Source organism: Elephantulus edwardii, unplaced genomic scaffold (assembly GCF_000299155.1).
Source record: "Elephantulus edwardii isolate Elephantulus edwardi_28Jun2011 unplaced genomic scaffold, EleEdw1.0 scaffold00013, whole genome shotgun sequence".
In the NCBI taxonomy this organism is placed as follows: Eukaryota; Metazoa; Chordata; class Mammalia; order Macroscelidea; family Macroscelididae; genus Elephantulus; species Elephantulus edwardii.
In genome coordinates, this window is record NW_006399763.1 from 26,984,492 (window position 1) to 27,012,253 (window position 27,762).

Consider the following 27,762-nt stretch of genomic DNA (forward strand, 5'->3'; position numbering starts at 1 on the left):
TTAGGGCTGTTGTACATAGGGTCGCTATGAGTCGCAAGCGACTTGATGGCACATAACAACAAGATGAAAACCACCATAAAAGGTAAGGAAGGACATTATATAGTAATTAAAGATGCAATAGATCAAGAAGACATAACCTTGGTCAGAATCTATACATCAAATGATAGATCTAAAATATGCATAGAAGAAAGATTAATAGAGTTGAAAAACGAGATAGACAACACCACAATAGTTGTAGAAGACTTTAACACACCACTATCATCAAAGGATAGGTCAGCTTAGAAGAAACAGTAAAGATACAAAAGATCTAAACTATATAATTAGCTAATTCAACCTTGAGGATGTATTCAGGGTACTGTACCCAACTAAAAGTCATTTTTTTTTCTTTTAAGTGCACATGATACAGTCTCCAGAATTTATTATATATTAGGACACAAAGCAAGCCTCAACACATTAAAATATATTTAAATAATACAATACTCTCAGGTCATATGGTGTTTGCTTAAAAGTTGGCTTTTTTAGCCATTGTGTTTGCTCCCTTTGGTCTCCAGCTCCCTTAATTGCAGACACAAATCATCAACAGCTGTGGGCTAGGATAAGAGAGATGTGTGTGTGTGTGCTTTGCACACTAGACTCTGATGAAAACAAAACCTGGTGGTGAGACTTTAGTGATGGTAGTGGAGATACTGTGGCATTCCTGTGAAGAGATTCTGGCAAGGTGTAACCTGAGGCTTCTTGTTTTTGTGCTAGCCACAGAATAAAGATTTTGCTTTCCAGATGCTTGAAGGAGATGCTGATTTCTCTGAGGCAAACCTTTCCAGATAATTTAGAAAACCAGAAGTTTCTTTACTTTTTTGGTTGCTGAACAGAAACCAGGACTTACACTAATTAAGAAATTGTGTTTCGCTATTAACCTGGCAAGGGACTTCTGGATTAAACTTTCACCTTTATTGCAAGTTATTATTTTCCTCTTACTCCCCAATCTATTTCGCTAATGAATCCCAATCTTGGTACCACAGTCTGTGAGTCAATAATGAATAAATTAACTTCTTACTATTGCTGTGACTCCAAAAACACCATGAGGATGGGCTACAGGCACTTTTACTACTTTCAGGTTTGTGGCTTTGAAGTGCTGTGCTATTCTCACTCCCTCTAGCCATTTAGGAGATATGTTCATGACTCTGTGCACCAATGTCCTGTTTCCTGTTCCTTTCACAGACCACTACACTATAAAACTAGAAATAAAAACAAGAGGACATGGGTTATAAACCCACCCACATGTAATTCAAATAATACCCAGCTAGAAGACTATAGGGCTATAGGAAAAATAAAAGATGATGAAAATTTCCTCGGAACAAATGAAAATGAAAATACAACCAAAACTCTGCGATACAACTAAAGCTGTCTTTAGAGGGCAGGCCATAGCAATACATAAAAAGTAGAAAAAGAAGCAAATTAATGATACAACTCCACACCTCTATAAAATAGAAAAATAACAACTAACCCCACAGTATCTAGAGGAAAGCAAATTTAAAGGACAAGAGATGAAATCAATGAGATCATTTCAATTGTTTTTCTGTTTTTCATCAATATGATCAGGAGATTGTTCTTCAAAACAGTAAAATAGACAAAGAATTTGTGAACTTAATGAAAGGGAAAAAACAATACAAATAATTCAAATAAATAATGAAAGAGGTGGCATCACCACAGAACCTATGAAATTCAATTGATAACAGTGGAATGTTATGAAAAGCTATACTCTGATAAATTTGAAAACATGGCAAATATGGACAAGTCATTAGAAGCTCACACTATGCCCAGATTGACATATATAGATGTAGAACACTTGAAGAGATCAATCACAAAACAGGAAATAGAGCATGTCATAAAAAAACTTCTCCCTATCACCACCAACTCCCATCCCAATCACTCTTGGCACTAGCAGCCAGGAAATTAAAAGACATATTGAGATGGGAAAGTCTCCTGTTAGGGACCTCTCCAAAGTACTGAAGAGCTATGGTGTCTCTCTGGAGACTAAGATGCATCTGATACAGGCCATGGTCTTTGCAATCACTTGTTATACATCAAAGAGTTGCACAATGACTAGGGAGGATAAAAGGAGAATTGATGCCTTTGAGCTGTGGTGCTGGAGAAAAGTATTGAATGTACCATGGACTGCTAGGAAAACAAACATGTTCATCCTAGAGAGGGTTAAACCAGGTGGCTCCTTGGAGGCAAGGATTCTGGGGCTTCGTCTGACATACTTTGGACATGTTGAAAGGAGGGACAGGTCTTTATAAAGCTTGGGTATAGCAATTGTTTCATAACTATATAATGCATAAAATAAGTATGATTATATAGATTGTGTTAAGAATTACATTCATATGACATTATTCACATCCGAAGAATTTATAATCTAAGAACAACAAATTATAGATATTCAAAGTGATCTAGGGAAACATCAAAGTAAAAAGAAGGTCAGACACTCATAAATTAGCTAACAAAAGCCAAACTGAAATCCCTTGAAGCCATTTCTCAAGCAAATGTACCAAACAGTCTTCTATTTCCTATTGTGCAGCACTGAAACCTATGACTTCCTAGGTTCTCATTCAAATTTTAGACTTATATGCTGATTTCCAAAATAACATTAAATATAAAATGTACCTGGAGAGTTTATCATTAGAAGAACTCTTTAATCTCTTTTGAGATTCATGGCAAATTTATAGACACATTTGTAAGTTCACTAGTTATTTTACTGAGTTATTTTACAGAGCACTTATAAGAAAACACACTGTAGGGACTGACATCAAGGTTGGGGTAAGACTAAGAAAAACTGGATGAATTATGTATACTATATTGAAACAGATGAAGGAAAGAACAGTTTAAAAGCAATATATCATGGGGTATTATGGTTATCACAAAAGTCCAGAATTAAGGTTGCATAATGGAATGTACTTGGGGCGGGGGATTTTATATCAATGAAGGAATTTTTCTTTTACTTTTCAAACAGAGAAGCGAACTCGGGGGAGGTATGGGCAGGGAGGAAAGTGCGACAGTGAATGAATGGAAATAAAAAATCTCTGTAAATGTTCATTAAAATTAATTTTGAAAAACTCCACACTGTTAAAAGTCATTAGCCTGCCAGAATAAAGCTCAGAACTTTTGTTATATAAAGGAAATTAGTAACATAGCAAATACATTAAACAGAAAAAAAAACCCCAACACCTAAAATGTAAAATCTGAGTGTAAAGTAGTCTAAAACTCATTGAAGACACACACTTGTCATAGCCTGTCCACAAAAAGTAAGCTAAGCAGGATTGTGTCTTTTTCTAAGATGCACCTGTTTATTCTTTTGGAAGTCCATGGAATAGTCAGTGGTCTCCTTCAACACCACAACTCCAAAAACAACAATTCTTCTTCTGTCATCCTTATTTCTTTTCCTGCTCTCCAATACACAGTAAGTGATTAAAAAGACTATGGCCTATGAAATCAGATGAACTTTAGTCTTTAAACTGACATCATTGCTATTCAGTATTTTGTCCTTTACAGCATAATTTCCCAATGCAACATGTCTTTTGATTTAACTTCTTACATGATAGATGAAATAATTGAAAGTTCAATCCTTTCTCCATCTAACACTATTAGCCCAGTGTTGAGAATCCTTGTTTTCTTGAAGTTGAGATGTAATTCATAATGCAAGTTATACATTTTTTTATCTTCTCCAGCAAGTGCTCCAAATCCTACATACTTTTAGCAAGCAAGGTTGTATCATCTGCATAATGCAGGCTTTTGATGAATCCTCTTCCAATCCAGATACTTCATTATTGTAGTAATTTGCTTATATCTCTACTTAGTTTCAATCCCAAGTATTTATTCTTTTAGTTATATATATATCATTGGTATTGCTTTTCTTATTTCCTTTTCTGTGTTCTCTTTTCTACTGTAGAGGAAATCTGACCACTTTTTGTATGTTGCTTTTGTATCCTGAAATTTTGTTGAAATGGCTGATTGAATCCAATAGTTTACTTACTGACTATATAGGATTTCCCAAGTACTCTATAATAAGGTCTGCCTATAGAGACAATTTTACCTCATCTTTCGGATGCCTCTTATTTCCTTCACTTTTCTTACTGCTTTCACAAGGACTTCCACTCCTATAATGAATAAGAGTAATCATAGTGGACATACTTTCCTGATCCCTGTTCTGAGAGAGAATGTCTTTGTCCTTTCTCTATTGAAGATATTATTGGCTTCTGGCTTTGGGTATATGTCCTTAAATATGTTGAGAAAAGTTCTCTCTGTTCCTATTTTGTTGAATGTAATTATTAGGAATGTGTGTTGGATTTTCTCAAAAGACTTTTTTTTGCCCAAGATGATTATATGTTTCTTATTCTTATTTTGTTGATGCGATCGATTATATTTACTGCTTTTCTTGGGCTAATCCATCCTTGCATACCTGTTATGAATTTCACTTGGTAATAATAGGTTAGTCTTTTTATATATTGTTGGATTGTATTGGCCCAAATTTTGTGTCCATATTTGAGAAAGATTTGGGTCTAAAGTTTTCTATTTTGATGTTGTCTTTACCTGACTTAATCTTGAGTTAACAATACTTAAACATGCCACTTGTAGAATGTTAAATGATCCAGGAAGCATAAAAATAATTTTAAAAAGAAGATGGAAGATATACACAGAGTCATTGTTCCAAAAAGAACTGGTTGACATAGAATTACAAGAAACAGCATATGCTTAAGAAGCAAGAATGATGTAGGGAGAAATTGAAGCAGCTTTGAAGGAATTGTCAAGGCCCTAGGAATTGATGGAATACCAATTAACATATTTCAACAAATAGATGCAACCTTGGATGTGCTTACCAGGTTGTGCCCAGAAATCTGGAGGACAACTTACTACTTGGTAAATTGACTAGAAGAGATTCATATTGGCTCCCATTTAAAAAAAAAAAAAAACAAAAACGTGATACAACAGAGTGTAAAAATTATTGAAGAATATCACACTTCTCAAATAAAAGCTCTGAGATTGAGAGGATACTCAACCATGAGATCCCTTACCTCTTGACTCAAGTTTTCATTACATAAGCAGTAGAATATGTTAACTGAGCATCACGATTTTTTTTACTGCTGTTTTTGGTTTGTTGTTTCTTTGTTTGGTTTTGTTTGTTTGTTTCCTGTTTGCTGACTGTTCTTGGTTCCTTAAACACATCTTTATCAGAAGGCAGTGGTAGTGGGAGAATCACGACCAGGGACTGCAGCTTTCAATATGGATTGAAGCTCAATATCAAGAAAACAAAGATCCTCATCATTGGGCCAATTGGCAGCCTCATTTTAGATGGTGAAGAGATTGAGATAGTTAACAGTTTTAGTTTACTTGGTTCCACAGTCAACACTCTTGGGAACAGCAGCCAGGAAACCAAGAGATGAATTGCATTAGGAAAGTCAACTGTCAGGGACCTCTCAAGAGTATTCAAGAGCAACAATATCAGAAAGGTTATTAAAGTGTGCCTGATCCAGGCTATAGTCTTCACAGTTACGTGCTATTCATTGGAGAGATGGACAGTGTATAGGGATGATAGAAAGAGAATTGATGTCTTTGAGCCGTGGTGACGGAGAAGAGTGTTGAATATACCGTGGACTGTTAGGAGAACAAACAGGTCTGCCCTGGAGAAGGTGAAGCCTGGATGCTTCTTGGAGTCAAGGATTCTGAAGCTTCATCTGACATACTTTGGGCATGTTGTGAGAAGGGACTGGTTCTTAGAGAGGGACAGCATGCTTGGGAAAGTGGAGGGACAGCTCAGGAGATGAATACCCTCAATGAGATGGATTGGGATAGTGGGAATGAGTGTGTTTGAGACGGTGAGGTTGGCACAGGATAGAGCGGCATTTAGGGCTCTTGTAGATAGGGTCACTATGAGTCACAAGTGACTCGATGGCACATAACAGCAACAAGGCAGAGTATTTCATCTTAACCCAGGTAGCTTCTGCCTTGGTAGATTTGACCATTACGAAGTTGTTGTTGTTATGTGCCATCGAGTTGCTTGCAACTCATAGTGACCCTATGTACAACAGCCCTAAACTGTGCTCTATCCTGTGCCAATCACACTGCCTCCGATACACCCATCCCAATGACCCAAGTCACTGAATCAATCCACCTCATAGAGGGCTTTCCCCTCCTGCACTGTTCCTCCACCCTACCAAGCATGATGTCCCTCTCCAAGGACCGGTCCCTCCTTACAACATGTCCAAAGTATGTTAGACGAAGCCTCAGAATCCTTGCCTCCAAGAAGCCACCAAGTTTAACCCTTTCCAGGATGAATTTGTTTGTTTTCCTAGCAGTCCATGGTACCCTCAATACTCTTCTCCAGCACCACAACTCAAAGGCATCAATTCTCCTTCTATCCTCTTTAGTCATTGTCCAACTCTCTCTGATGCATAACAAGTGATAGCAAAGACCATGGCCTTCATCAGACACACCTTAGTCTCCAGAGAGACACCATGGCTCTTCAGTACTTTGGAGAGGTGTCTAACAGCAGACTTTCCCATGGCAATATGTCTTTTAATTTCCTGGCTACTGGTGCTGAGAGTGTTGACATAAAAAATATCATGATAGATGGAGAAAGGCTTCATCTGTCAATCATTTTATCTTACTTGGATCCACAATCAAGTGGCATCCACTTCCAAAACTTGCATCCAGAAACTCTATGAACTTAAAGGATGAAAGTAATGAATGTTCCTGACTTTCACTCACTGAGTCATTGTGAGTCATCTACGACTTGACTTCACTTAACAACAACCGCCACCACCACAACAACAACAATTTGGATGCACAATCAGTAGCCTGAGTACAAGCAGTTAGAAAATCAGGAGATGGATTCCACTGGGAAAGTCTACAATCTGTCCAAATGACTAAAGAGCAATAATATCAGTTCAAATAAAAAAGTGTGATTTAGGCCATTGTCTTTTCATTTACTTGTTATGCATCTGAGAACTGGACTCTGAATAAGGATGACAGTGGAAGAATTGCTGTATTTGACCTTTGGTGTTGCAGAAGAGTGCTGAATAACTCATGAACTGCCAAAAGAACTACTGTCTTGGAAAAGGTGCTGTCAGACTATTCCTCCAAGGCAAAGATGACAAAGGTTCATCTCACATACTTTGGGTATGTTGCATGGAAAGGTTATTCCTTGGGCATCATGCCTGGAAAGGTGTAGGGTTAGTGAAAGAAAGGAAGATACCCAATGAGGTAGATTTACAACATGGCTGCAGCAGTGGAAACAAGTGTGTCAGAAATGATGAAGGTGGCATAGGATAGGACAGGGCTCTTTTATGTTCTTCATAGGGTCACTTTGAGTCATACTTGACTTGATGCACCTAACAACAGTTACTACTATTATAGTTTTATCTCTGTTTTTAAACTTGCTTAACATTTATTTTGTGTAGTTACAGCTCTATTATTTGGTGCATAAGTATTTGTTATATCTTCTTTTCTATTGACCCTTTAAGTATTATATAATATCCTTCATTGTCATGTATGGTAAGTTTTTATCCTAAAGTCAATTTTATCAGAGATTAATATTTATACTTCTGTTCTTTTTGGGCTGCCATTTGACTGGTATGTTTTCCCTACTCTTTGCTATTTAGTTTGTCTTTATCTTTGTTCCTTAAGTGTGTCTCTTATAGATATCATATTGATAGGCTTCAGGTTTTTTTATCCAGTTTACTACTCTCTTTCTTTTTACTAGCACTTTTAAACCATTCAAATTCAGTGTAATTACTGAGAGGTAAAATTTTATTGTTGTCATTCTATTGGATTCCTTTTTGTATTATTGTTGGTTACTTTTATACATCTACTTATTTGTGGCATATCTGTGGGAAGGATTTGTTTTAGTGTTCTTGAAACATTGGTCTTGTTTTACAGAGCTCCTTTAGTTTCTGCTTTTCTGAGAATGTTGTGATCTCTCAATAATATTTAATGGACAGTTTTGCTTGATACAGTATTCTCAGTTGACAGTTGTGGTTTTTTAATATAGGCCATTCCACTGCCTTCTTGCTTGCATAGTCTTTACATAGAAATCAGAGTTTAATATTGTTTACTTTCCTTTATAAATCACTTCTCATTTTTCTATAACTGCTTTCAGAATTATCTCCTTTGCTTTGGTTTTGGTACACTTGACTATGATATGGCCTGAGATGGTTCCCCCTCTCACCCTTTGGAGTCTATTCAATTTGAGATTAGCTTAATTTCTTGGCTATATATTCTCTCATTTTTCATGTTATCTGGAAAATTTTCTTCTAATAATTCACAATTTTTTTCAGTGTCAATTTTTATTCCTCCTTTTCTGAAACCAATTACTTGTATTCTATTCCTCTTGGGGTTGCCCTATATCATTTGTAGATTTTTAAATTTTTCTTCCTTCTCATTTATATTTTATTTTCCCCTAGCAGATTAGTGCTGGATTTTCTATCTTATATTTTGTGATTCTTTGTTTCATCTCTTCAATTGTACCTATCTACACCTCCAATGTGTTGACAACTTCTTATTATTACACTGAAAATTTCAAGAAACATCATATGATGAAGAGGCAATGGTGATGAAGGAAGAAGTTTAGGCTACTCTGAAGGACTTGGTAAAAACGTCAAGCCCCAGGAATTGATGGAATATCAATTGACATACTTCAACAAAGAGATGCTGCCGTGGATGTGTTCACCAGGTTGTGCCAATAAATCTGGAGGACAACTACCTGACCAACTGACTGGAAGAGATCCATATTTATTTTCATTCAAAAAAAAAAGAGTGAGCAAACAGAGTTTGTAAATTATCAAACAATTATCACTAATATCACACACTAGCAAAATCCTGCTGAAGATTAATACATTGACAGAGAACTACCAGAAATACAAGCTGGGGTTAGAAGAGGTTGTGAAACTAGAGACATTATCACCAGTATCTGATGGATATTGGCAGAAAACAAAATGTACCAGAGGAATGCCTATCTTTGTTTCATTGATTATGCCAAGGCAATTTACTGTGTGGGACCAGAATAATTTGTCTCTAACCCTGAGGAAAATGGGAATCCCAGAACACTTGATTGTGTTTAGGTGAAACCTATCCTTGGACTGGCAAACAGTCCTCGGAACAGAGCAAGGAACCATTGCATATCACAAAACCAGGAAAAGAGGGTGTCAGGAGTGCAACCTGTCTCCATACCCTTTCAATTGATTTGTAGAACAGATCATTCGGGAAGCTGGGTTTTATGAGGAAGAATGTGGCATCAGGATTGGAGGAAGACTCATCAACAACCTATGTTTTGTGATGACACAATCATGCTTGCTGAAACTGAGGAGGACCTGAAGCACTTGCTGCCAAAGGTCAAGGACTATAGCCTTCAATATGGATTGAAGTTCAACATTATGTAGCTAAAGAGTTTATTACCACTGAACCAATTGACATCATCATGATGGATGGAAAAGAGATGGAGGTTGTTAATAGTTACAGCTTGCTTGGCTCCAGAAGCAACACTCTTGACACCAGCTGTCAGGAAATCAAAAGATGACTTTGCCCTGGTAAAATCTGCTATCAAGACCCTCTCCAGGGTACTGAAAAGCAACAATGTTAGTCTAAAGAATAAGTTGTGCCTAATCCAGGCCATGATATTTGCAATTCCTTGCTATGCATCAGAAAACTAGACAATGACTAATGATGATAGAAAAACAATCAATGCCTTCAAATTGTGGTGCTGGAGATGGGTCTTGTACAGACCATGGATTGCCAAGAAAACAAATAAGTTCATTCTCTCCTTTGTCCATTCATTAGTTCATATTTTCATATATTAGTAAGATTGTATTGGTAGTGCATTCCTGATCAGTGAATATTTATTGAATGACCATATTGTACAAGGACTTATGCTAAATGCTTGAATAGGCAAGGAACATTGAAATTCTGATTTTGAAGAATTTCTGGTACAATGACATGTGAACAGAAAACTATACATCATGTAGTAGGTTAAGTGAAAGTTAGGTACAAATCAGTTCAAGAGCTGAGAAGAGTTGTAACTGATAGGGTTCATGTAAGGGATGCATGGTAAAGATAATACTTAATATGTGCCAATAATATTATTAAAAATAATAAACTCTTATATGTAGATTATTTCCATACCACTATATATCATATATAATTGGATTCTCATGAACTTTAGGAAATATAGGTCTTCTTACATATTTATCTAGCATTCTAACTTAAAAAATATCCTACTGAATTAGATCTGGCTATTAGGCTGAAACAAGAAACAAAATTTTACATTAATTATATCACTGTCAAAATTGCATCAGTTTTTACTTCATACACATGTCCCTTAACAATCATTTAAAATTGGGAATAACATTTCAAATAGGGAAAGTAGCATTAGTAACAAAAATGCTGAAATTAGCTTTGAGTGAAGGGAACTATTCAGAATAAAATAGCAATGGCAATTATTGTAAATACAAATAATGGTAAGTTTAATGATGTCAAAATATCACGGGAATTAACTTCCTATAAGAAAGGATTATGTATAATATTGAGAAGGATAGGAATCCCAAAATGCTTGGTTGTGCTCATGCAAAACCTATACTTACTAAGAAGCTGTTGTCTGAAAACAGAAAGGGAATTCTTGGATGGTTCAAAATTAAGAAAGGACTGTGTTGGAGATGTATCCTTTCTCCATACTCTTTCAGTCTACATGTTGAGCAGATCATTCAAGACACTGGATTTTATGAAGTTTAGTGTGACATCAGGTTCAGAGAGAAACTAATCAACAACCTGAGTTATGCAAATGACACAACATTGCAGAAAGTGAGCAAGAATTGAAACTCTTGATACAGAAGATCAAAGACTGTAACTTTTAAGTGGACTGAAACTTAATATCAACAAAACAATAATCCTCACCACTTGAGCAATGGGAAACATCCTGATAGATGGGGGAAAAATTGAAGTTGTTAAAGGTTTCATCTTACTCAGACCCCACAGTTAATACCCTTGGCACCAACGGTTAAGAAATCACAAGATGAGTTGCACTGGAAAAATTTTGCTGTCAAGAAACTCTCTAGCCTGATAAAGGGCAGTGCTGTTAGTTTAAAGAATAAAGTTCACCAGATGCTAGCTGTGGTCTTCTCACTTGTTTGCTGTGCATCTGAAAAATGGACAATGGCAAAGGATGACTGAAGATGAACAGATACCTTTGAGATGTAATTCTGGATTAGAGTATTGAACATTCATGGACTACCAAGAGGACAAATAGCTCTGTGCTGGAGATGGTAAAACGAGATTGCTCCTTGGAGGCAAGGATTCTGAAGGTCTGTCTCACAGACTTTTGGCATGTTACCAGGAAAGACCAGGACTTGGAAAAGGATATGATGCTTGGAAGGGTGGAAAGTCAATGCAGGAGAGGAAGACCCTGTGTAAAATGGATTGACACATCGCCTATAGCAATAGTACAGCAAAGACTGAGGTTGGCTAAGGATAGGAAAAGATTCAGAATAATTGTACATAGGGTCACTATGAGTGGCAATTGACTCAATGACACATAACAGCAATAGTATCTTTGTGATTGAATTTCAAATATCTAGTTTGTAAATTCTAGGGCTATTGCAAAGCTCTGGTGATATAGTCCATAGTGTGCTGTACTGCTAACACAAAGGCTGTGACTCTCTGGTGATTCAAATCCACCAGCAGGAGAAAGATGGGCCATGTCCTCCTATGTGATTTACAGCCTCTGAAAACCCAGTGGAGGGCCATTCAGTTATGAGTTGATTCCAACATGACAGTGATGAGTGAGTGAGTATAATTGGGTCAGGAATGGATTTAGCTTTCAGAAAGTGTGTTATATGTTAGATCAAATGAAACATATACAAAACAGTTGAGTATATATGAGTCCATAACCCAGTAGAAGAATTGATGCTTTTGAGTTGTAGTGCTAGAGAAGAGTCTTAAACAGACCATGGACAGCTAAGAAAACAAATAGGTCTGATTTGGAGAGGGCAAATCTCAGTTTCTCCTTGGAGGCTAAGAGTCTGAAGCTTAGACTCACATACTTTGGGCAGGTGGCCAGGAAAGACTGGTCCTTGAAGAAGGACATCATGCTCAGAAGGGTGGAGGGGTAGTGGAGTAGAGGAAGACCCCCGATGAGATGTATTGATACAGTAACTAGAGCAATGGGGGTTGGTGTGACAGAATTAGTGAGACTGGCTTGGGACAGGGCAGAGTTCAGAGCTTCTGTAAATAGAGTCAGTAGGGATCACAGGCAACTCAACGGCACATAACAACAAAACCAACCCAATATACTGATAATATTACCTTACACATAGGAATAAACGTCATTGAAGTTTTTTTTTAAATAAAATTTTAATTATGATTTTAATGAATGTTCACAGAGAAGTTGGATTTTCATTCATTTATTCATTGTTGCACACTTTATCCCCTCTCCCTCCCTTCCACTTCTGCCAGTTTGCTTTTTTATTTTAATATTCATAAATTGTCGCACAATTACTTACCTCTTCCCTTCTCCTTCCCAGTCCTCTTTGCAATAATATACCTCTTATTCTGAGCTGTTGTCATACGTATAATGCTTAATAATATATTCCTTTTAAGCAATTCTTTCTTTTGTCTGTTCCAATGCAATGGTCATTATATATCCACTCTTATCCTTTTTTCCTCTAAAACCCCCTTGTCAGAGTTGCTTTATAACAATGGTACTATGTAAACAAATGGATAGATACAAAAACTATGATAAAACAGAATACTACATAACATTGAAAAAAAATAATAAAACATTGCACAACCCTGGAGCACATGATGCTGATTGAAATATCTCAGTCACTAAAGGGCAAATAGATTTTCTGAGAATACCTATAATACATGAGATACATAGTATTAAACTATGCTTGTTTTGAGCATGTTTTACAATATAACCTTAGTTAGAAAGTGATAAATAATTATTTTAAAAATATGTATTATTAACTAATAATTATTTTATATTATTTTGTTCATCAAAACTTATCAATTTATTAAAAGAGAGCAGTGGATATTTCCCCCCTTTGTGAAGTTGCCAAAGTGCACATATACACACACTGAAAGATGAAGAGAGATTCTCCAACCAAATAATATCAGAGACATCTTGGATGGAATGTTGATTGAGTCAGTATCTTTACTTAATAAATTGTACTTAATAGGAAGGCCCTTTTAGGTTAATTTATTCAACTCATAATAGAACAAATACAAAGAAATGTAGAAACAACAACAAAAATACAGTTGTCATTTTGGGTGGATATGATTTAAACTAGAGTTGGTGAGGTTCAGTTAATAACATTTTTTAAAATCAATTGAACTTAAATGTATTCAAATGATCTCATTGATATTCTCATTTCAAAAGCCCATGATTGTTGCTTTGTAAACTTTAACTTTTTCTCAGATTATCTGAAAGTATTATTTGGAGACTGAAGTACTTCAAAAATTTCCCTAAAAATATAGTCCTTTGGTAGACTGGTTTATTTACAAGACAGTTTGTTGTGTTTTTTTGTTTTTTTTTTAAATGAGAATATAGTTCCCTCTGTGACAATTCAAATGTTAAAGAAGATCATCTGAATAAACAGGGCATTTTGTTTTCCCCATTGTACTCATTTGCAAACAATCTCAGAATTATGGTAATCAATATTGTTGAAAACATAGAGACACAGATGACTTATAAAAAAGATGTACTTACTTTAATTATGAAGATAGCTTCCTTCAGACTTAATGATCATTTCTGATACATATGTGAGTCTATTGATCACAACTTATTTCATTGTTGAACAGATGTAGCTATTAATCTTGGATGGAATCCATTTATAACTTCAACAAATATTAGAGAAGACAATGAGGATATTACATGTATATGTGTACAAAATAATGACAGGGTTGGCAGGATGCATATGGAAAATACCTAGAAAAGAAATCTGTATAATTAGTTCTATATTTTCATTAATTTCTTAATGCTTAAAGTAAAATTTGTGTTTGAATAAATTGTTCAAACTTATGCACACTGAACAGTTTTGAATGTTTTCAAGTGTATAATGTGCATGTTTGCAAATTTATTTTTCCTTTTACATCCCTCAACATTTTTTACCTTTGAACTTTCACATTTTTCTATGATTTTATTGTTTGGAGTATGAGAATGGAAAAAAAAAAAGTTAGACTATTGTTCCATTAGTGCTTACAAGAAGAAATTCCAAAACCAGGTTAGGGAGATATTAAGTAGAGGCCAAGTGGAACTATTCATGAGGTTATTAAAAGGAATAAATAAAAAATGAAGACCTCAACAGCAGAAATAAGCTGCTCTTATGAGAGATTAATATTTCAAATACTAAGTTGGCTGCAGAGGTAGTATGGTAAGTACAATGCTATGTGCCCAGCAAACCCCAAATGCTAACTTATTGAAAACATGATGAGTGTGCGTTTCTAATAGAAATAAAATCAGCAGTGTGGTTATGGGCATTATGAAATATTCTAACTTGGAAAACATGTTTAGTAAAAATACAAATTATTTTCTTGAATACTAATATAGCCCCAAATGCACATGTGTACTTTAATTATAAGCAAATAATCTATGGAATGTCAACTTACTTTCAACTTCGTGTTTTGGCTATTCAGCAGACTAACTCAAACTCAATTCATTGCCAACAAGTTCAGATCAACTCAGTAAAATCTCAAACAGATTTTCAGGGTCTGTAAATTGGAAGAGAGAAGATAGCCCATCTTTCTCCAGCGGCAGGTAGTGAATTTGAAATGCCTGTCTTTGAGTTGACAGTGCAACTATTTACTCACTAGACCACCAGAGTTCCCAGATAACTACAGTAATATGAGTATTATTGACATGAGTCAAATGAATGATAGTATTGGAAGTTGATTTTCTTCATTTTAAAATGTCTCTTTTGGTGGTATTTTAATAATCCTGCTAATAAATCCCTCACTAAAGTTCCTGGTGTATAATTGCAAGAGAAGACAGGGATATTAATCTGTGTGAAAATATCACACTAGAGATCTCAGTGGCATAAATTTCAAGTTGAAGGTAAGTTGTTTATCCTCACAGAGTAAATAGTCTTTTGCAGTTTTTTTGATACTTACAGAAAAACGTTGTGGATGGAGCGAATAAAGTCAGACTTTGGATGTGTGTACATGTGTAAATGCATGTAGATTGATGTCATTCAATAAAGTAACGTAAGGATTTGTTTTTAAGGTCCTACTTTACAAAACAGTAGAAAACTAATCTCTGTAAATTACTCACAACCCTCAAGTAAACTCTTATTTATGGATTTATGGTGACCGCATTTGTTTTAGCAACATAGTATGTAAGATATGGAACTTCTAACTAAGTTGACAGTTTGAATCTATCAGGCACTAAACAATAAGAAAATGGGTTGTTTTCTTCCCAGAAAGATTCCTCACCTCAGAAACATGATGAAGGATCAGTATAAGCTGGAACTGCTAGAAGGAAGTGTGTATGCACCAGAATTCTCATTGGCTGTAATAGTTAAAGCATTGAGAACCTACCAACTATTCAGTGAGGAAACAAATGGAAACATGCTTTTATATTATTTAGCCTTGGTGACCCTATAGGGAAGATCCACTTTGTCTTATAGTCAGCATGAGTAAAAATGACTTGACAGCAACAGGTTTGACACTTTTAATTCGGTTTTGTGGAGTTAATGAGTTAGTGTGGAAACAGATCACCAGGCCTTTTTTCTACTGCATTTTTGGGTGGAATTTAGCTACTAATAATTCAGTTAGCTTTTGTTAGATCCTATCGAGGTGAGTACACCTCATAGCAACTCTCTCAACAACATATCTCAACCTTGTCCCATTTTGCACCAGCCTTATTATATCTATCATAATTGTGCCCATTGCTCCAGTCACTGTGTCAATCACCCTTGTTAAGGGTCTTCTTTTCTCTTGCCTACAAGCATGATGTCTCTTTTTAAGGAGTAGCTTCTCCTAACAACATGCCCAAAGAATATGAGCTGATACGTCACCATCCTTACCTCCAAGGAGATTCTGACCACTCTTTCTACAGGACATACCTGTTTGATCAATTGGCAGTCCACAGGATAGTTAGTACTCTTATTCAACACAGCAGCTCAAAGACATAAATTCTTTTTTCTGTCATCTTTATTCATTGTTCAGCTTTCAGATGCATAGCAGATGTTAGAAAACAAACAAATAAACAAAAAAAACCCAACATGGCCTGAATCAAGTACACTGTAGTCTTCAAACCGACATCGTTACTCCTCAGTAACTTGGAGAGATCCCTGGCTACAGATTTTCCTAATGCAATGTCTCCTAATTTCTTAACAGGTTGTACCAAGGATGTTGACTGTGGATCCAAATAAGATGAAATTTGTGACAGCTTCAATCTTTTTTCTACCTATCAGGATATTGTCGATATGCCCAGTGATGAGAAATTTTGTTTTCTTGAGGTTGAGATGTAATCTATATTAAAGGCTGTAGTCTTTGATCTTCCTCATTAAGTGCTTCAAGCCCTCCTCACTTTCAGCAAGTAAAATTGTCATCTGAAAAACAGAGATTGTTTATGAGTCTTAGATTCTGATGCCACATTATTCTTCATGGAACCCAGCTTCTGGAATTATTTGGTCAGCATACAGATTGAATAGCTATCTTACTATTAGAGAGGCTAAAACCCTGATGCACATCTTTCTTAATTTTAAACCATGCAGTACTCCCTTGCTCTGTTTCTCTTCAGATTGTATAAATCTTTTGCCTTTTCAGCTAGTAGTGAAGTGCAAATTGTTTCTGGCACAAAGGGACCTTTAATGGCTATTTAATGCTATCTTAATTTTTGAAAACATTGACTGAGGATTGACTAAGAAAATAAGGTGTGGAACTCTCTAAAGTATCTTCTTTTAAGTAAATAGTATTTGAAGCATTACAAATGACAAAGTCTTTTGAATATTTGGAACTCTAATGGCATTGTCCATAGGAAGTTGTGTTGTAACTTGAGGGTCACACATCTCTGGCAGTTTGAATCCACAAATCACTCTGTAGAATAAAAATGGACAGATATTTCCTATGCAACAGACTCGGAAACCTAATTGATGATCAGCCAGAAGTCAGTTTCAACTTGATGGCATTGAGTAGAAGCCTTATTTATGTTTTAGTGCCTGTAATTTAGCATTCAAGTTTTATTTTTAAGATTGTTGTTATGTGCCTTCAAGTTGCTTGCAACCATAGTGACCCTATGTACAACAGCCCTATACCCTGTTCTATTCTGTGCCAACCTTATTGTCTCTGACTCACCTACCCTCATTACCCCATCATTGAATCAATGCATCTCATCGAGGGTCTTCCTTTCTTGCACTGTCCTTCCACCTTCCCAAGCATGATGTCCTCTCCAAGGACTGATCACTCACTGTAAAATGTACAAAGTATATCAGATAAAGCTTCAAAATCCTCACCTCAAAGAAGCAGCCATGTTTAACCCTCTCTAAGACGAACTCGTTTGTTTTTCTAGCAGTCCATGGTATATTCAATACTCTTCTCCAGCACCATAAAGGCATCAATTCTCCTATCATTCCTAGTTATTGTCCAACTTTCTGACACATAATAAGTAATTGTGAAGACAATGGCCTGGATCAGGCACACTTACTCTATGTCTGACATCATTACTCTTCAGCACTCTGGAAAGGTCCCTGACAGCAGACTTTCCTAATACAATTAGTCTTTGACAATAGAAATGTAAAGACACCACCAATCATACTTACACAACTTATTTTCTGTTTGAGTGTCTGTCTGCCATTGTTATGAATACTTCTAATCTCTTAGACCACCATCATCCCTAAAAAGAAAGTAAGGACAATGAAGGATTTGAGTGTGTAAATGCAGATTTTCTTCTGCATAAAAGCAAAAGCAAATATACTGAGTCTGGCTAATAAAAAGTTTACATAGATCAATAGATATTATTAAGCGGAGAAGTACAACTTTATAAATCATATTCTATTATTTTCCTAAGCAGTCAATATAATTTCTTCTGTCTTTTTTACCATGTTTATATGTAGCTATTATAAGGTCATAATGAGGAGAAGAAAATTTTTTCTTGTCTAATTGCACACATTGCGTTCTTGGGAAATTCACTGATATATAACTAAGGATTTGCTTTTAAGCTTTAGCATTTGTATGTGAATAGCATGTTTCTAATAATCTAGATGGCATTCATTCATTAAATAAATATATATCTAAACACATGAATACACACATAGACATACACACACACACGTTGTTGTTATGTGATATCCAGTTGCTTGCAACTCATAGTGACCCTATGTACAACAGCTCTACCTTGCTCTATAAATTCTGCTTTACCTTGTGCCAATCTTACTGTCTCTGACACATCTACTCTCATTACCCCAGTGACTGAATCAATTCATCTCATCGAGGGTCTTCCTCTCCTGTGCTGTTCTTCCACACTCTCAAGCATGACATCCCTCTCCAAGGACTGGTCCCTCCTTGCAACATGTCCAAAGTATGTCAGACAAAACTTCAGAATCCTTGCCTACAAGGAGCAGCCTGGTTTAAATTTCTCCAGGCTGGACCTGTTTGTTCTCTTAGCAGTCTATGAATTAGTCAACACTTCTCCAACACAATGACTCAAAGGCATCAATTCTCCTTCCATCATCCCTAGTCATTGTCCAGCTCTCTGATGTGTAACATGCATGCATACACACACACACACACACACACACACACACACACACACACACATACCCCATAGTATTTCTTCAGTATTCAAAACCATCATATTTTACTTTATAATTTAGGGATGATTTTGGTAAGCTTGGTTCCCTAGACCTTAAAACTTCTCAAAAAATTACTGATTAAAGTTTTAAGATTGCAAATGGATATTTTTAATTCACCAGTAATTATTAAAAAGTCAAGAACTTGTACAATACGTGGTCATCTTCAGGAGTAAACATTATCATCCTTTGGATTACCCATTGATTTTATTTCAATCACCCATTAGGAAATCTCCAGTTTTAATTATATGAGTAATTTTAATGTCTATTTATGTCAAGAAATCTGATTACTATTATCAACTCCCCTCTCCCTTACTTATGAAGGTATTCTGTTTAAAATAGCCTTGGGCTGTTTACAAATACAAAAGATGACAAAGGCAGTGACTTTCAAACTTATTCTGAACCAATAGAAAAGACAGTAAATGCAGAATTAACATTGCAAAGAGAAAGTAAAAAAGAATGCTCTAAATTAGTTGTAGCTTAAATTCCTCTAAGCAAACTATAATATTGCGAAATGAAATATTTAATAAGAAGGAAATTACAACTGAAAGTTTGTGAACAGCTGACTGATATAAATATTTCAAACAATATGATTTCCAGAGATCCCTCTGAGTATGTCAGTTGTGCTGAAGGGCTGCTTATTTGTAGTTTGTTTTCATTCAGCCTGAATGTCTGAAAACACTAAAATACATAGTTGGGTAATAAAGGAATATATGCGAAATTTGAAATTTACTTGAGAGTTATAAAATTATGATAAATATTTTTATTAAGATATAACTTGTTTTAAAAATGTAATTTATTAGTGTAATATTTGGAGACCTTTGAAAATATTGGTGGTACAATTTATAACTAAAATTTTTTTCATAAATGGAAAATTTTATATAACCACAGCAAAATGCACATTTTAATATTTTTAAAATTAGAAAATATTCTTTTTGCTTCTATATAAAGTTATGGGTATACAAAATTCAAGTTTTGTTTTTAGTTTTCAGATGGAAATTCTTTTACACTTTCAAAGAACATTCAAACCAAGTGCTTATAATAGTGTCAGATAAGTTTAGAGTGTGGTCTCTTCTATTAGAACACACTGTTAGACTCATTGAAACAATTTATAGAACACATAATTCTCTAAAAGGATTATGGAGTATTTATAATTAGGCTAGCAAATAATGTGTTGCTATTGCTGTGCTGTTCAGTTGATTTGAACTTATGGTGACACCGAGAATGAAATTCTAACTGATCTTGTACCTTTCACATAATCTCTGCTGTTATTAAGTTAATTTTTACAGTTCAATGTTAATACACCTTATTGTCTTCCTATTTTACAAGCATGGTGCCCTTCCTGAGAATTGGCCCACCTAGGAAATGTTACAAATGAACTTGTGAAAGACTTTCCTACTTATATTATTTTCTACCACTGTGGGTTTTTAATTTGTAATTATTTCATCTACTGTTCTACCAGGGAACTTTGTTTCTGCATCTGTCCATTTGTAAATATAATCAATTTTTATAAGACTTGTATATTGGTTTTTATTTCCAAAAATGTTTAATTAGGAGAAAATAAATAGGAGTAAAAAAGCAGTGTTACTGTTTATCCTGTGGTTTACTCATCCTAGTGGCTATCGTGAGGATGAGGTCAGTCAGTAATCATTGTTACATGTCATCACGTCTCCTCTGACTCAGAGTACAGTCACTGAATCAATCCACCTCATTGAGGGTCTTCCTCTCCTGCACTCTCCCTCCACCCTGCCAAACACGACATCCCTCTCCAAGGACTGGTCCCTCCTTGCAACATGTCCAAAGTATGTCAGACAAAATTTCAGAATCCTTGCTTCCAAGGAGCAGCATGATTTCACATATCTAGGACAAACCTTTTTGTTCATCTCACCATTCATAGTATATTCAATGCTCTTCTCCAAAACCACAGCTCAAAGGCATTAATTCTCCTTCTATCATTTCTAGTCATTGTCCAGCTCTCTGATGCATAGCAAGTGATTGCAAAGATCATGGCCTGTGTCAGAGGCACCTTAGTGTCTAGACTGACATCTTTCCTTTTCAGTACTTTGGAGAGGATTTTAACAACAGACTTTCCCAAAACAGTAAGTCTTTTAATTTTTTGGCTGCTGGCACCAAGAGTGGTGATTATGGAGCCAAGCAAACTGAAGCTGTCAACAATTTTAATCTCTTCACCATCTTTCATGATTCTGCCAATCAGCCCAGTGGTGAGAATCTTTGGGGTTTTTTGTTTTGTTTTGTTTTTTTATGTTGAGCTTCAATCCATATTGAAGGCTGCCATCTTTGACCTTTTGCAGCAAGTGCTTCAGGTCCTCCTTAGTTTCAGCAAGCAGAGTTGTGGAGTTGTGTCATCTGCATAACATAGACTGTTTATAAGTCTTCCTCCAATCCTGTTGCCACATTTCTCCTCATAGAGCTCAGCCTCCTAGATAATCTGTTCTGCTTATAGGCTGAAAAGTTATGGAGATAGGGCACATCCCTGGCATACATCTTTCCCAATTTTGAACCATGCAATATTCCCTTACTTTGTTCTGATGACTGCCTCCTGGTCAGTAATCATTAGACATCTTAAATTATTTTGCAACAATATATTTCTATTATCCATCATAATATTTACTACTGTGCAAGTATGTTAGATTTTAGAAGATAGAGACTTATAAATAGAAAAATGTAACTTAAAGAAAAAATATTTTGCTCAGGTCCACAATCAACACTCTTGGAACCTGCAGTTAATAAATCAAAAGACAAATTGGATTAGGAAAGTATGTTGTTAGGGACCTCTCCAAGTGCTGAAGTGCAAAGATGTCATTCTAGAGACTAAGATGTGCCTGACCCAAGACATGGTCTTTGCAATTACTTACTATGCATCAGAGAGCTGGACAAGGAATAAGGAAAATAGAAGAAGAATGGATGGCTTTGAGTTTTAGTGCTGGAGAAGAGTACTGAGCATACAGTGAACCTGTCAGAAGCACAAACGGGTTTATCCTGGGGAGGGTGAAATCAACTTGTTCTCTGGAGCTAAGGATTTTGAAGCTCAGTCTCATATACTTTGGGTACTTTGCCAGGAGGGACCAGCCTTGCAGAAGGACATCATGCTTAGAAGGGCAGAGGAACATTGCAGGACAGAAAGACCTGGGATGAGACAGATTGACACAGTGACTGAAGCAATAGAGACATATTTGTGGACTGTGAGCCTGGTTCAGGATAGGACAGAGTTCTGAGATATTGTACGTAGGGTCACTAAGAAATCAAGGTAACTTGATGGGACATAAATTATGTAGAATTTGAGTGAATTTACATGTCCACCGAAATATCTAATTAGTATTATCTATATTTAGAAGTTGAATTCAGTGATAAATTATTTGTTTTATCCTAAGGTGGTTGTTATTGTCTTGTGCGATCACATCACTGTGACTTACAAGATCCTAGGTACTACAGTTCTGGACCCTGTTCTGTCTTGAGCCAATCTCACTATCTCTGGCACACCTACACCTATTAGCACAGTTATTGCATCAATCTATCTCATTTGAGGTCTTCCTCTCCTGTGCTGTCCTTTTACCATTTCAAGAATGGTTTCTTTCTCTAAGGACTGGTCTCTCCCAGCAACATGCCAAAAATATGTGAGACAAATCCTTGCCTCCAAGAAGTAGCCTGGTTTCACCCGCTCGAGGACAAACTTGTTTGTTCTCTTAGCAGTCCATGGTATATTCAACACTCTTCCCCAATATTACAACTCAAAGACATAGATTCTTCTTCTATCGTCCTTAGTCACTGTCTAGCTTTCTGCTACCTAGCAAGTAATTGTGAAGACCACATGACCTGGATTAGTCTCTATACTGACATCATTATTCTTCAGTACTTTGGAGACTTTCCCAATGAAATTTGTCTTTTGATTTCCTGGTTGCTTTAACCAAGAGTGTTGATTCTGGCACCAAGCAAATGGAAGCTGTTAACAATTTCAATATCTTCTCTGTCCATCATGATGTTGTCCATTGGCCCAGTGGTGAAGGCTGAAGTCCTTGACTTCTTACAGCAAATGCTCAGATTCTCCTCAGTTTTGGCAAGCAAGGTTGTGTCATGAACATAATGCAGTTTGTTGATGAGTCTTCCTCCAAACCTCATGCCACATTCCTCCTCATAGAGCCCAGCCTCCTGGATGATCTGTTCCACATATAGATTGAAAAGCTGTGGCTGTAGGAGGCATCCCTGTTGTACACCTTTCCTGATTTTGAATCATGCAGTGCTTCCTTGCTCTTTTCTGACGACTGCCTCCTCATCAAAGTATAGATTTCACATAAACACATTCAAGTGTTCTTGGATTCTCATTCTTCTCAGAGTCACCCACAATTTGTTGTGATCCACACAGTCAAATGCCTTTACCTAGTCAATGAAACACAGATAGACATTCTTCTGGCATTCTCTGCTTTCAGCTAAGATCCATCTAACTTTGGCTATAATATTCTTAGTGCCATGGCCTCTTTTAAACACAGTCAGAACATTTGGCAGTTCACTCTTGATGTTCTTTTCCAGTCATTTTGGGATACTTTTCAGCAGGATATTGCTCACATGTGATATTAATGATATTGTTTGATAATTCCCACATTCTGTCAAGTTATTTTTTTTTTAGGGAAAAAATAAGGATCCAGATTGACCAGGTCATAATGTTACAATTATATAAATTCTTGCATTTTTAATGCAAATAAGAATGCTGTTAACCACACTTAAAACAATTCATACTTGTTCATACTTTCCTAAGTATTAACCAATTCTTTTCGGTACCATGACCCTGTGTATTACATCTGTCTCTTTTGGTGCTCTCTGTGCCTTTCACGTTGTTTTGCCAATGGAATCCTTCAACATTTCAACTTAAGTCTTGAATTCTTTTCTTCAGTTCTTTTGGCTTCAGAAATGCCAAGTGTGTTCTTCTCTTTTGGTTTTCTAAAGTCAAGAAATCATAAGATGTGTTTAATTAGAGAATTCTGTTGTAAAGGACCTCTTTAAAGCATCCAAAACCAAAAGATATCAAGAGCATAAATAATAGTAAAATGTGTCTGATCCAAGCCATGTTATTTGGACAATGAGTAAGGAATACTTAAGAAAAATTGATGCCTTTGAATTGTGGCTTTGTCAGAGTATTGTGTATACCATAGATAACCAAAAGAACACACAATATGTCTTAGAGAAAATACACCCAGGGTGGTTTAACGAAAGGGAAAATTCATTTCATATTACTTGGACATGTTATAAGAATGGGTCAGGTTTTTGAAAAAGACATCATGTTAGGAAGGGTAGACGGTCAGAAAAAGACAGGAAGACCTTCAGCAAAATGGACTGATACAGTAACTAAATTGAACTACAGCATGATCTATCAGGAACTGTTTTTCAAAGTTTCACTAATGAGTCATAATTAACTAGGAGGCACCTAATACCAACAATGTATTTCTCAATTACTTTGATCATACTTTTTTTAAGATTCATTTTGTTACCCTTTTCCTAGAACATCATAATGGCAAGATAAAAGAATCATTTTAATTCATTCAGTTCAAACAAAGCAAATACTGTTTATTTACTATCTATTGACTATTTCTAGGACTGTGTCCATCAGAAGAACAAATATATAGCATAGAATTAAGTCAGTAATACATGGGACATTGTGGAGAGGATGAGTCTTATAACAAAGAAACATTCCCTGTTAATAACTATTACCATTAAAGGACAATCTGGCATTTTCCTCACTGAAGAACAGGGAAGGTGAAACAACATTCAGAAAAATATTTGGGGACCAGATAGTGTAAACTCTTGATTCTTAATAGGATGTTCAATGTGCAAGTCATATTTTTAAAAAGAAATATCTACATATCACTTAAATGCATAGTTAGAATGAATGATATCACATCATTGAAGTAGGTAGATAATAAATATGGATACTTCCATTTCATATTGCATATTGCATATGTATAAAGTAAACATGAATGCAGAAGTGGAGAGGTTTTCCCCAGGTAAATAGTGCTTAAAGAGACTTTTTCAACTGTCTAGAAACATTTAGTTTCTGTCATCACCTCTATGATCTTTCATCCTACCTGAGTAGCAGACCGCTATTTTTGGAGAAAGTTGGAGATATTTCAAAAGGAGGAAAAGTGGAAAACTTGACATTTAAAGAAGAATTAAAAGAACTGTGTACATTTTCTAGCCATACTATTACCTTCCAAAACATTATCTTTCATTAAAAATGGATGCCTTGTTTCATGTATTTGTGGTACCTAATGAATAATAAAAATCGATGATTCACTTAATAGACATAATGCTAGACAATCTCAAATTAAACCTCTGCAACACTCCATGTAGAATAAGCCATGATGGATGTGGAAAGATTTAAATTCTCCAGTATACCTTCTGAAAATTCTGATAATTGAGTCATTGGAAATGTGCCCAAGGACCATCTGACTGACTGTAGGGAAGAGAAAATTGACCTGGATTAGCTACTTCATGCCTGAAACCTCTTAAATTTATAGCTATTAGGTGGATCTTGCCTGAGAGCATAGAGTACCAGAGGAATGTCCATGTTTCATTGACTATGCAAAGACATTTGTCATGTGGATCACAAAAAACTGTCTCTAATTCTGAGAAGAAAGGGGATCCCAGAACACTTGATCATGCTTATGTGAATCCTATACTTGGACAAGGAGGCAGTTGTCAGAACAGAGCAAGGAAACACTGCATGGTTCAAAATCGGGAAAAGTGTATGGCAGGGATGTGTCCTATCTCCATTCCTTTTCAATCTGTTTACAGAACAGATCATCCAGGAGGCTGGGCTCTATGAGGAGAAATGTGACATCAGGATTGGAGGAAGACTCATGAATAATCTGTGTTATGCAGATGACACAACCTTGCTTGCTGAAACTGAGGAGGACCTGAATTGCTTGCTGCATAAGGTCAAGGACTGTCTTAAATATAGATTGAAGTTCAACATCAAGAAAACAAAGGTTCTCACCATTCAGCTGATTGGCAGTAATAGACAATAAAGTGATGGAGACTGTTAACAGCTTCAGTTTGCTTGGCTCCATAATCAACACTCTTGGTACCAGCAGCCAGGAAATTAAAAGCAAATTGCACTGGTAAAGTCTGCTATCAGGGACCTCTCCAAAGTACTGAGAACAACGATGTCAGTCTGGAGACTAAGGTAACCCTGATTTAGACCATGGCCTTTGCAATGACTCGCTATGCATCAGAAAGCAGTACAATGACTAGGGATGATTGAAGGAGAATTGATGCCTTTGAGCTTTGGTGTTGGAAAAGAGTATTGAATATAGTATGGATGATGAGGAGAAAAAACAGGTTTGTTTTAGAGAGTATGAAACCAGGATGCTCCTTGGAGGCAAGGATTCTGAAGCTTCATCTGACATACTTTGTACATGTTGCAAAGAGACACCAGTCCTTGGCTTTCCAAGGACATCATGTTTGGGATGGTGGAGAGACAGCTCAAGAGTGGAAGACCATGGATAAGCTAGATTGATTCAGTGACTGGGGTAATGGACATATGTTTGCCAGAGACAATAAAATTGGCACAGAATAGAGCAGGGTACAGGGGTGTTTTACATAGGGTTTCTATGACTCACAGGTGACTCAACAGCATGTAACAACAATAACAAATCTGTTCACCTAACCTCCTAACAAAAATTCAGTATGGCAACATAGGCAATATCAATACAGTTGTTTCATGTAAAAAACCACAGAGTAGTTAAAGTTCTTAGAATGACTTTATTGATTAATTCTTCAGGCATGGTTTAAAGTATGAGATTCCCCCCTCCCTATTTCTATCTCCTCTACTCTGCCAAATAACTAGTATTTTGACTAGATGAATTTCCTCATTTTACATAGTTCTCATGAGTAGGATAATAGAGTATTAGGCTCTGATTGCTTCCCTAAGCATGTTTCAGTTTGCTGTATACTGTTTGTATGTTGCTGTGATGTTGGAAGCTAGGCCTCATATATTTCAGGTGCCGATAGGACCAGCCATAGTGATCATGTTTTAGTGCAGTTTCCAGACTAAAAAAGATCAGGATGCAGAAGTGCCATCCACTTCTGAATAATAGACCTTTGAAAAACCTAAGAATAATGTGGAACATTGTCTTCTACAGTGCTGAAAGAGGAAGCTCTCAAACTAGAAGACAGAAAGTACAGTAGTGATTGGGAAAATGGAATGGGGTAAGATTTTAATCTTACATAAATTGTACATAAGTTTTTTATGAATTGGAGTTGACTTAACAGTACCTAACAGGAGTATACATAAAGCAATATTTATCTATATGGTGATATGTATCAGAATTTCACTTCACTTTATCGGATAATAATACTTTAATGTTGTGCGTAGTATATTGTATTTATTTATTAATCTATTAACTGTGGCATTGGAGAAAACTGCTGAATATCCCATGGACTTCCAAAAGAATAAATAAATATGTCTTGGAGAGGGTGCAGCCAGTGTGCTCCTTGGAGCAAGGATGATGAGGTTTCATTTTACATACTTTGAGCATGTTGCTAATTTTGTTTGGAAAGGTGAAGAGATTGCAAAGGAGAGGAGGACCCTCAATCAGGGGGGTTTATACAATAACTGCAGCAATATGCTTGTGTGTGTTGGAGATTGTGAGGATGGCACAAATAGGGCAGGGTTCAGATCTGTTATTTACAGGCTCACTAAGAATTGCACTCAATTCAATGTCACTTGACAACAACACAGCCACCATTTATCTGTGAAGGAAGCTCTTGTGGCTCTACTGGTTAAAAAGTTGGGCTGCCAAGAAAATACAGATGATTCTAGTACACCAGTGGTTTCAAAAGAGAAAGATGATCAGTCTCCTCTTGTGCAGTTTGCAGCCTCTGATGATCTTCTGCAAGAAGAGTTGTTTTGACTCCATTG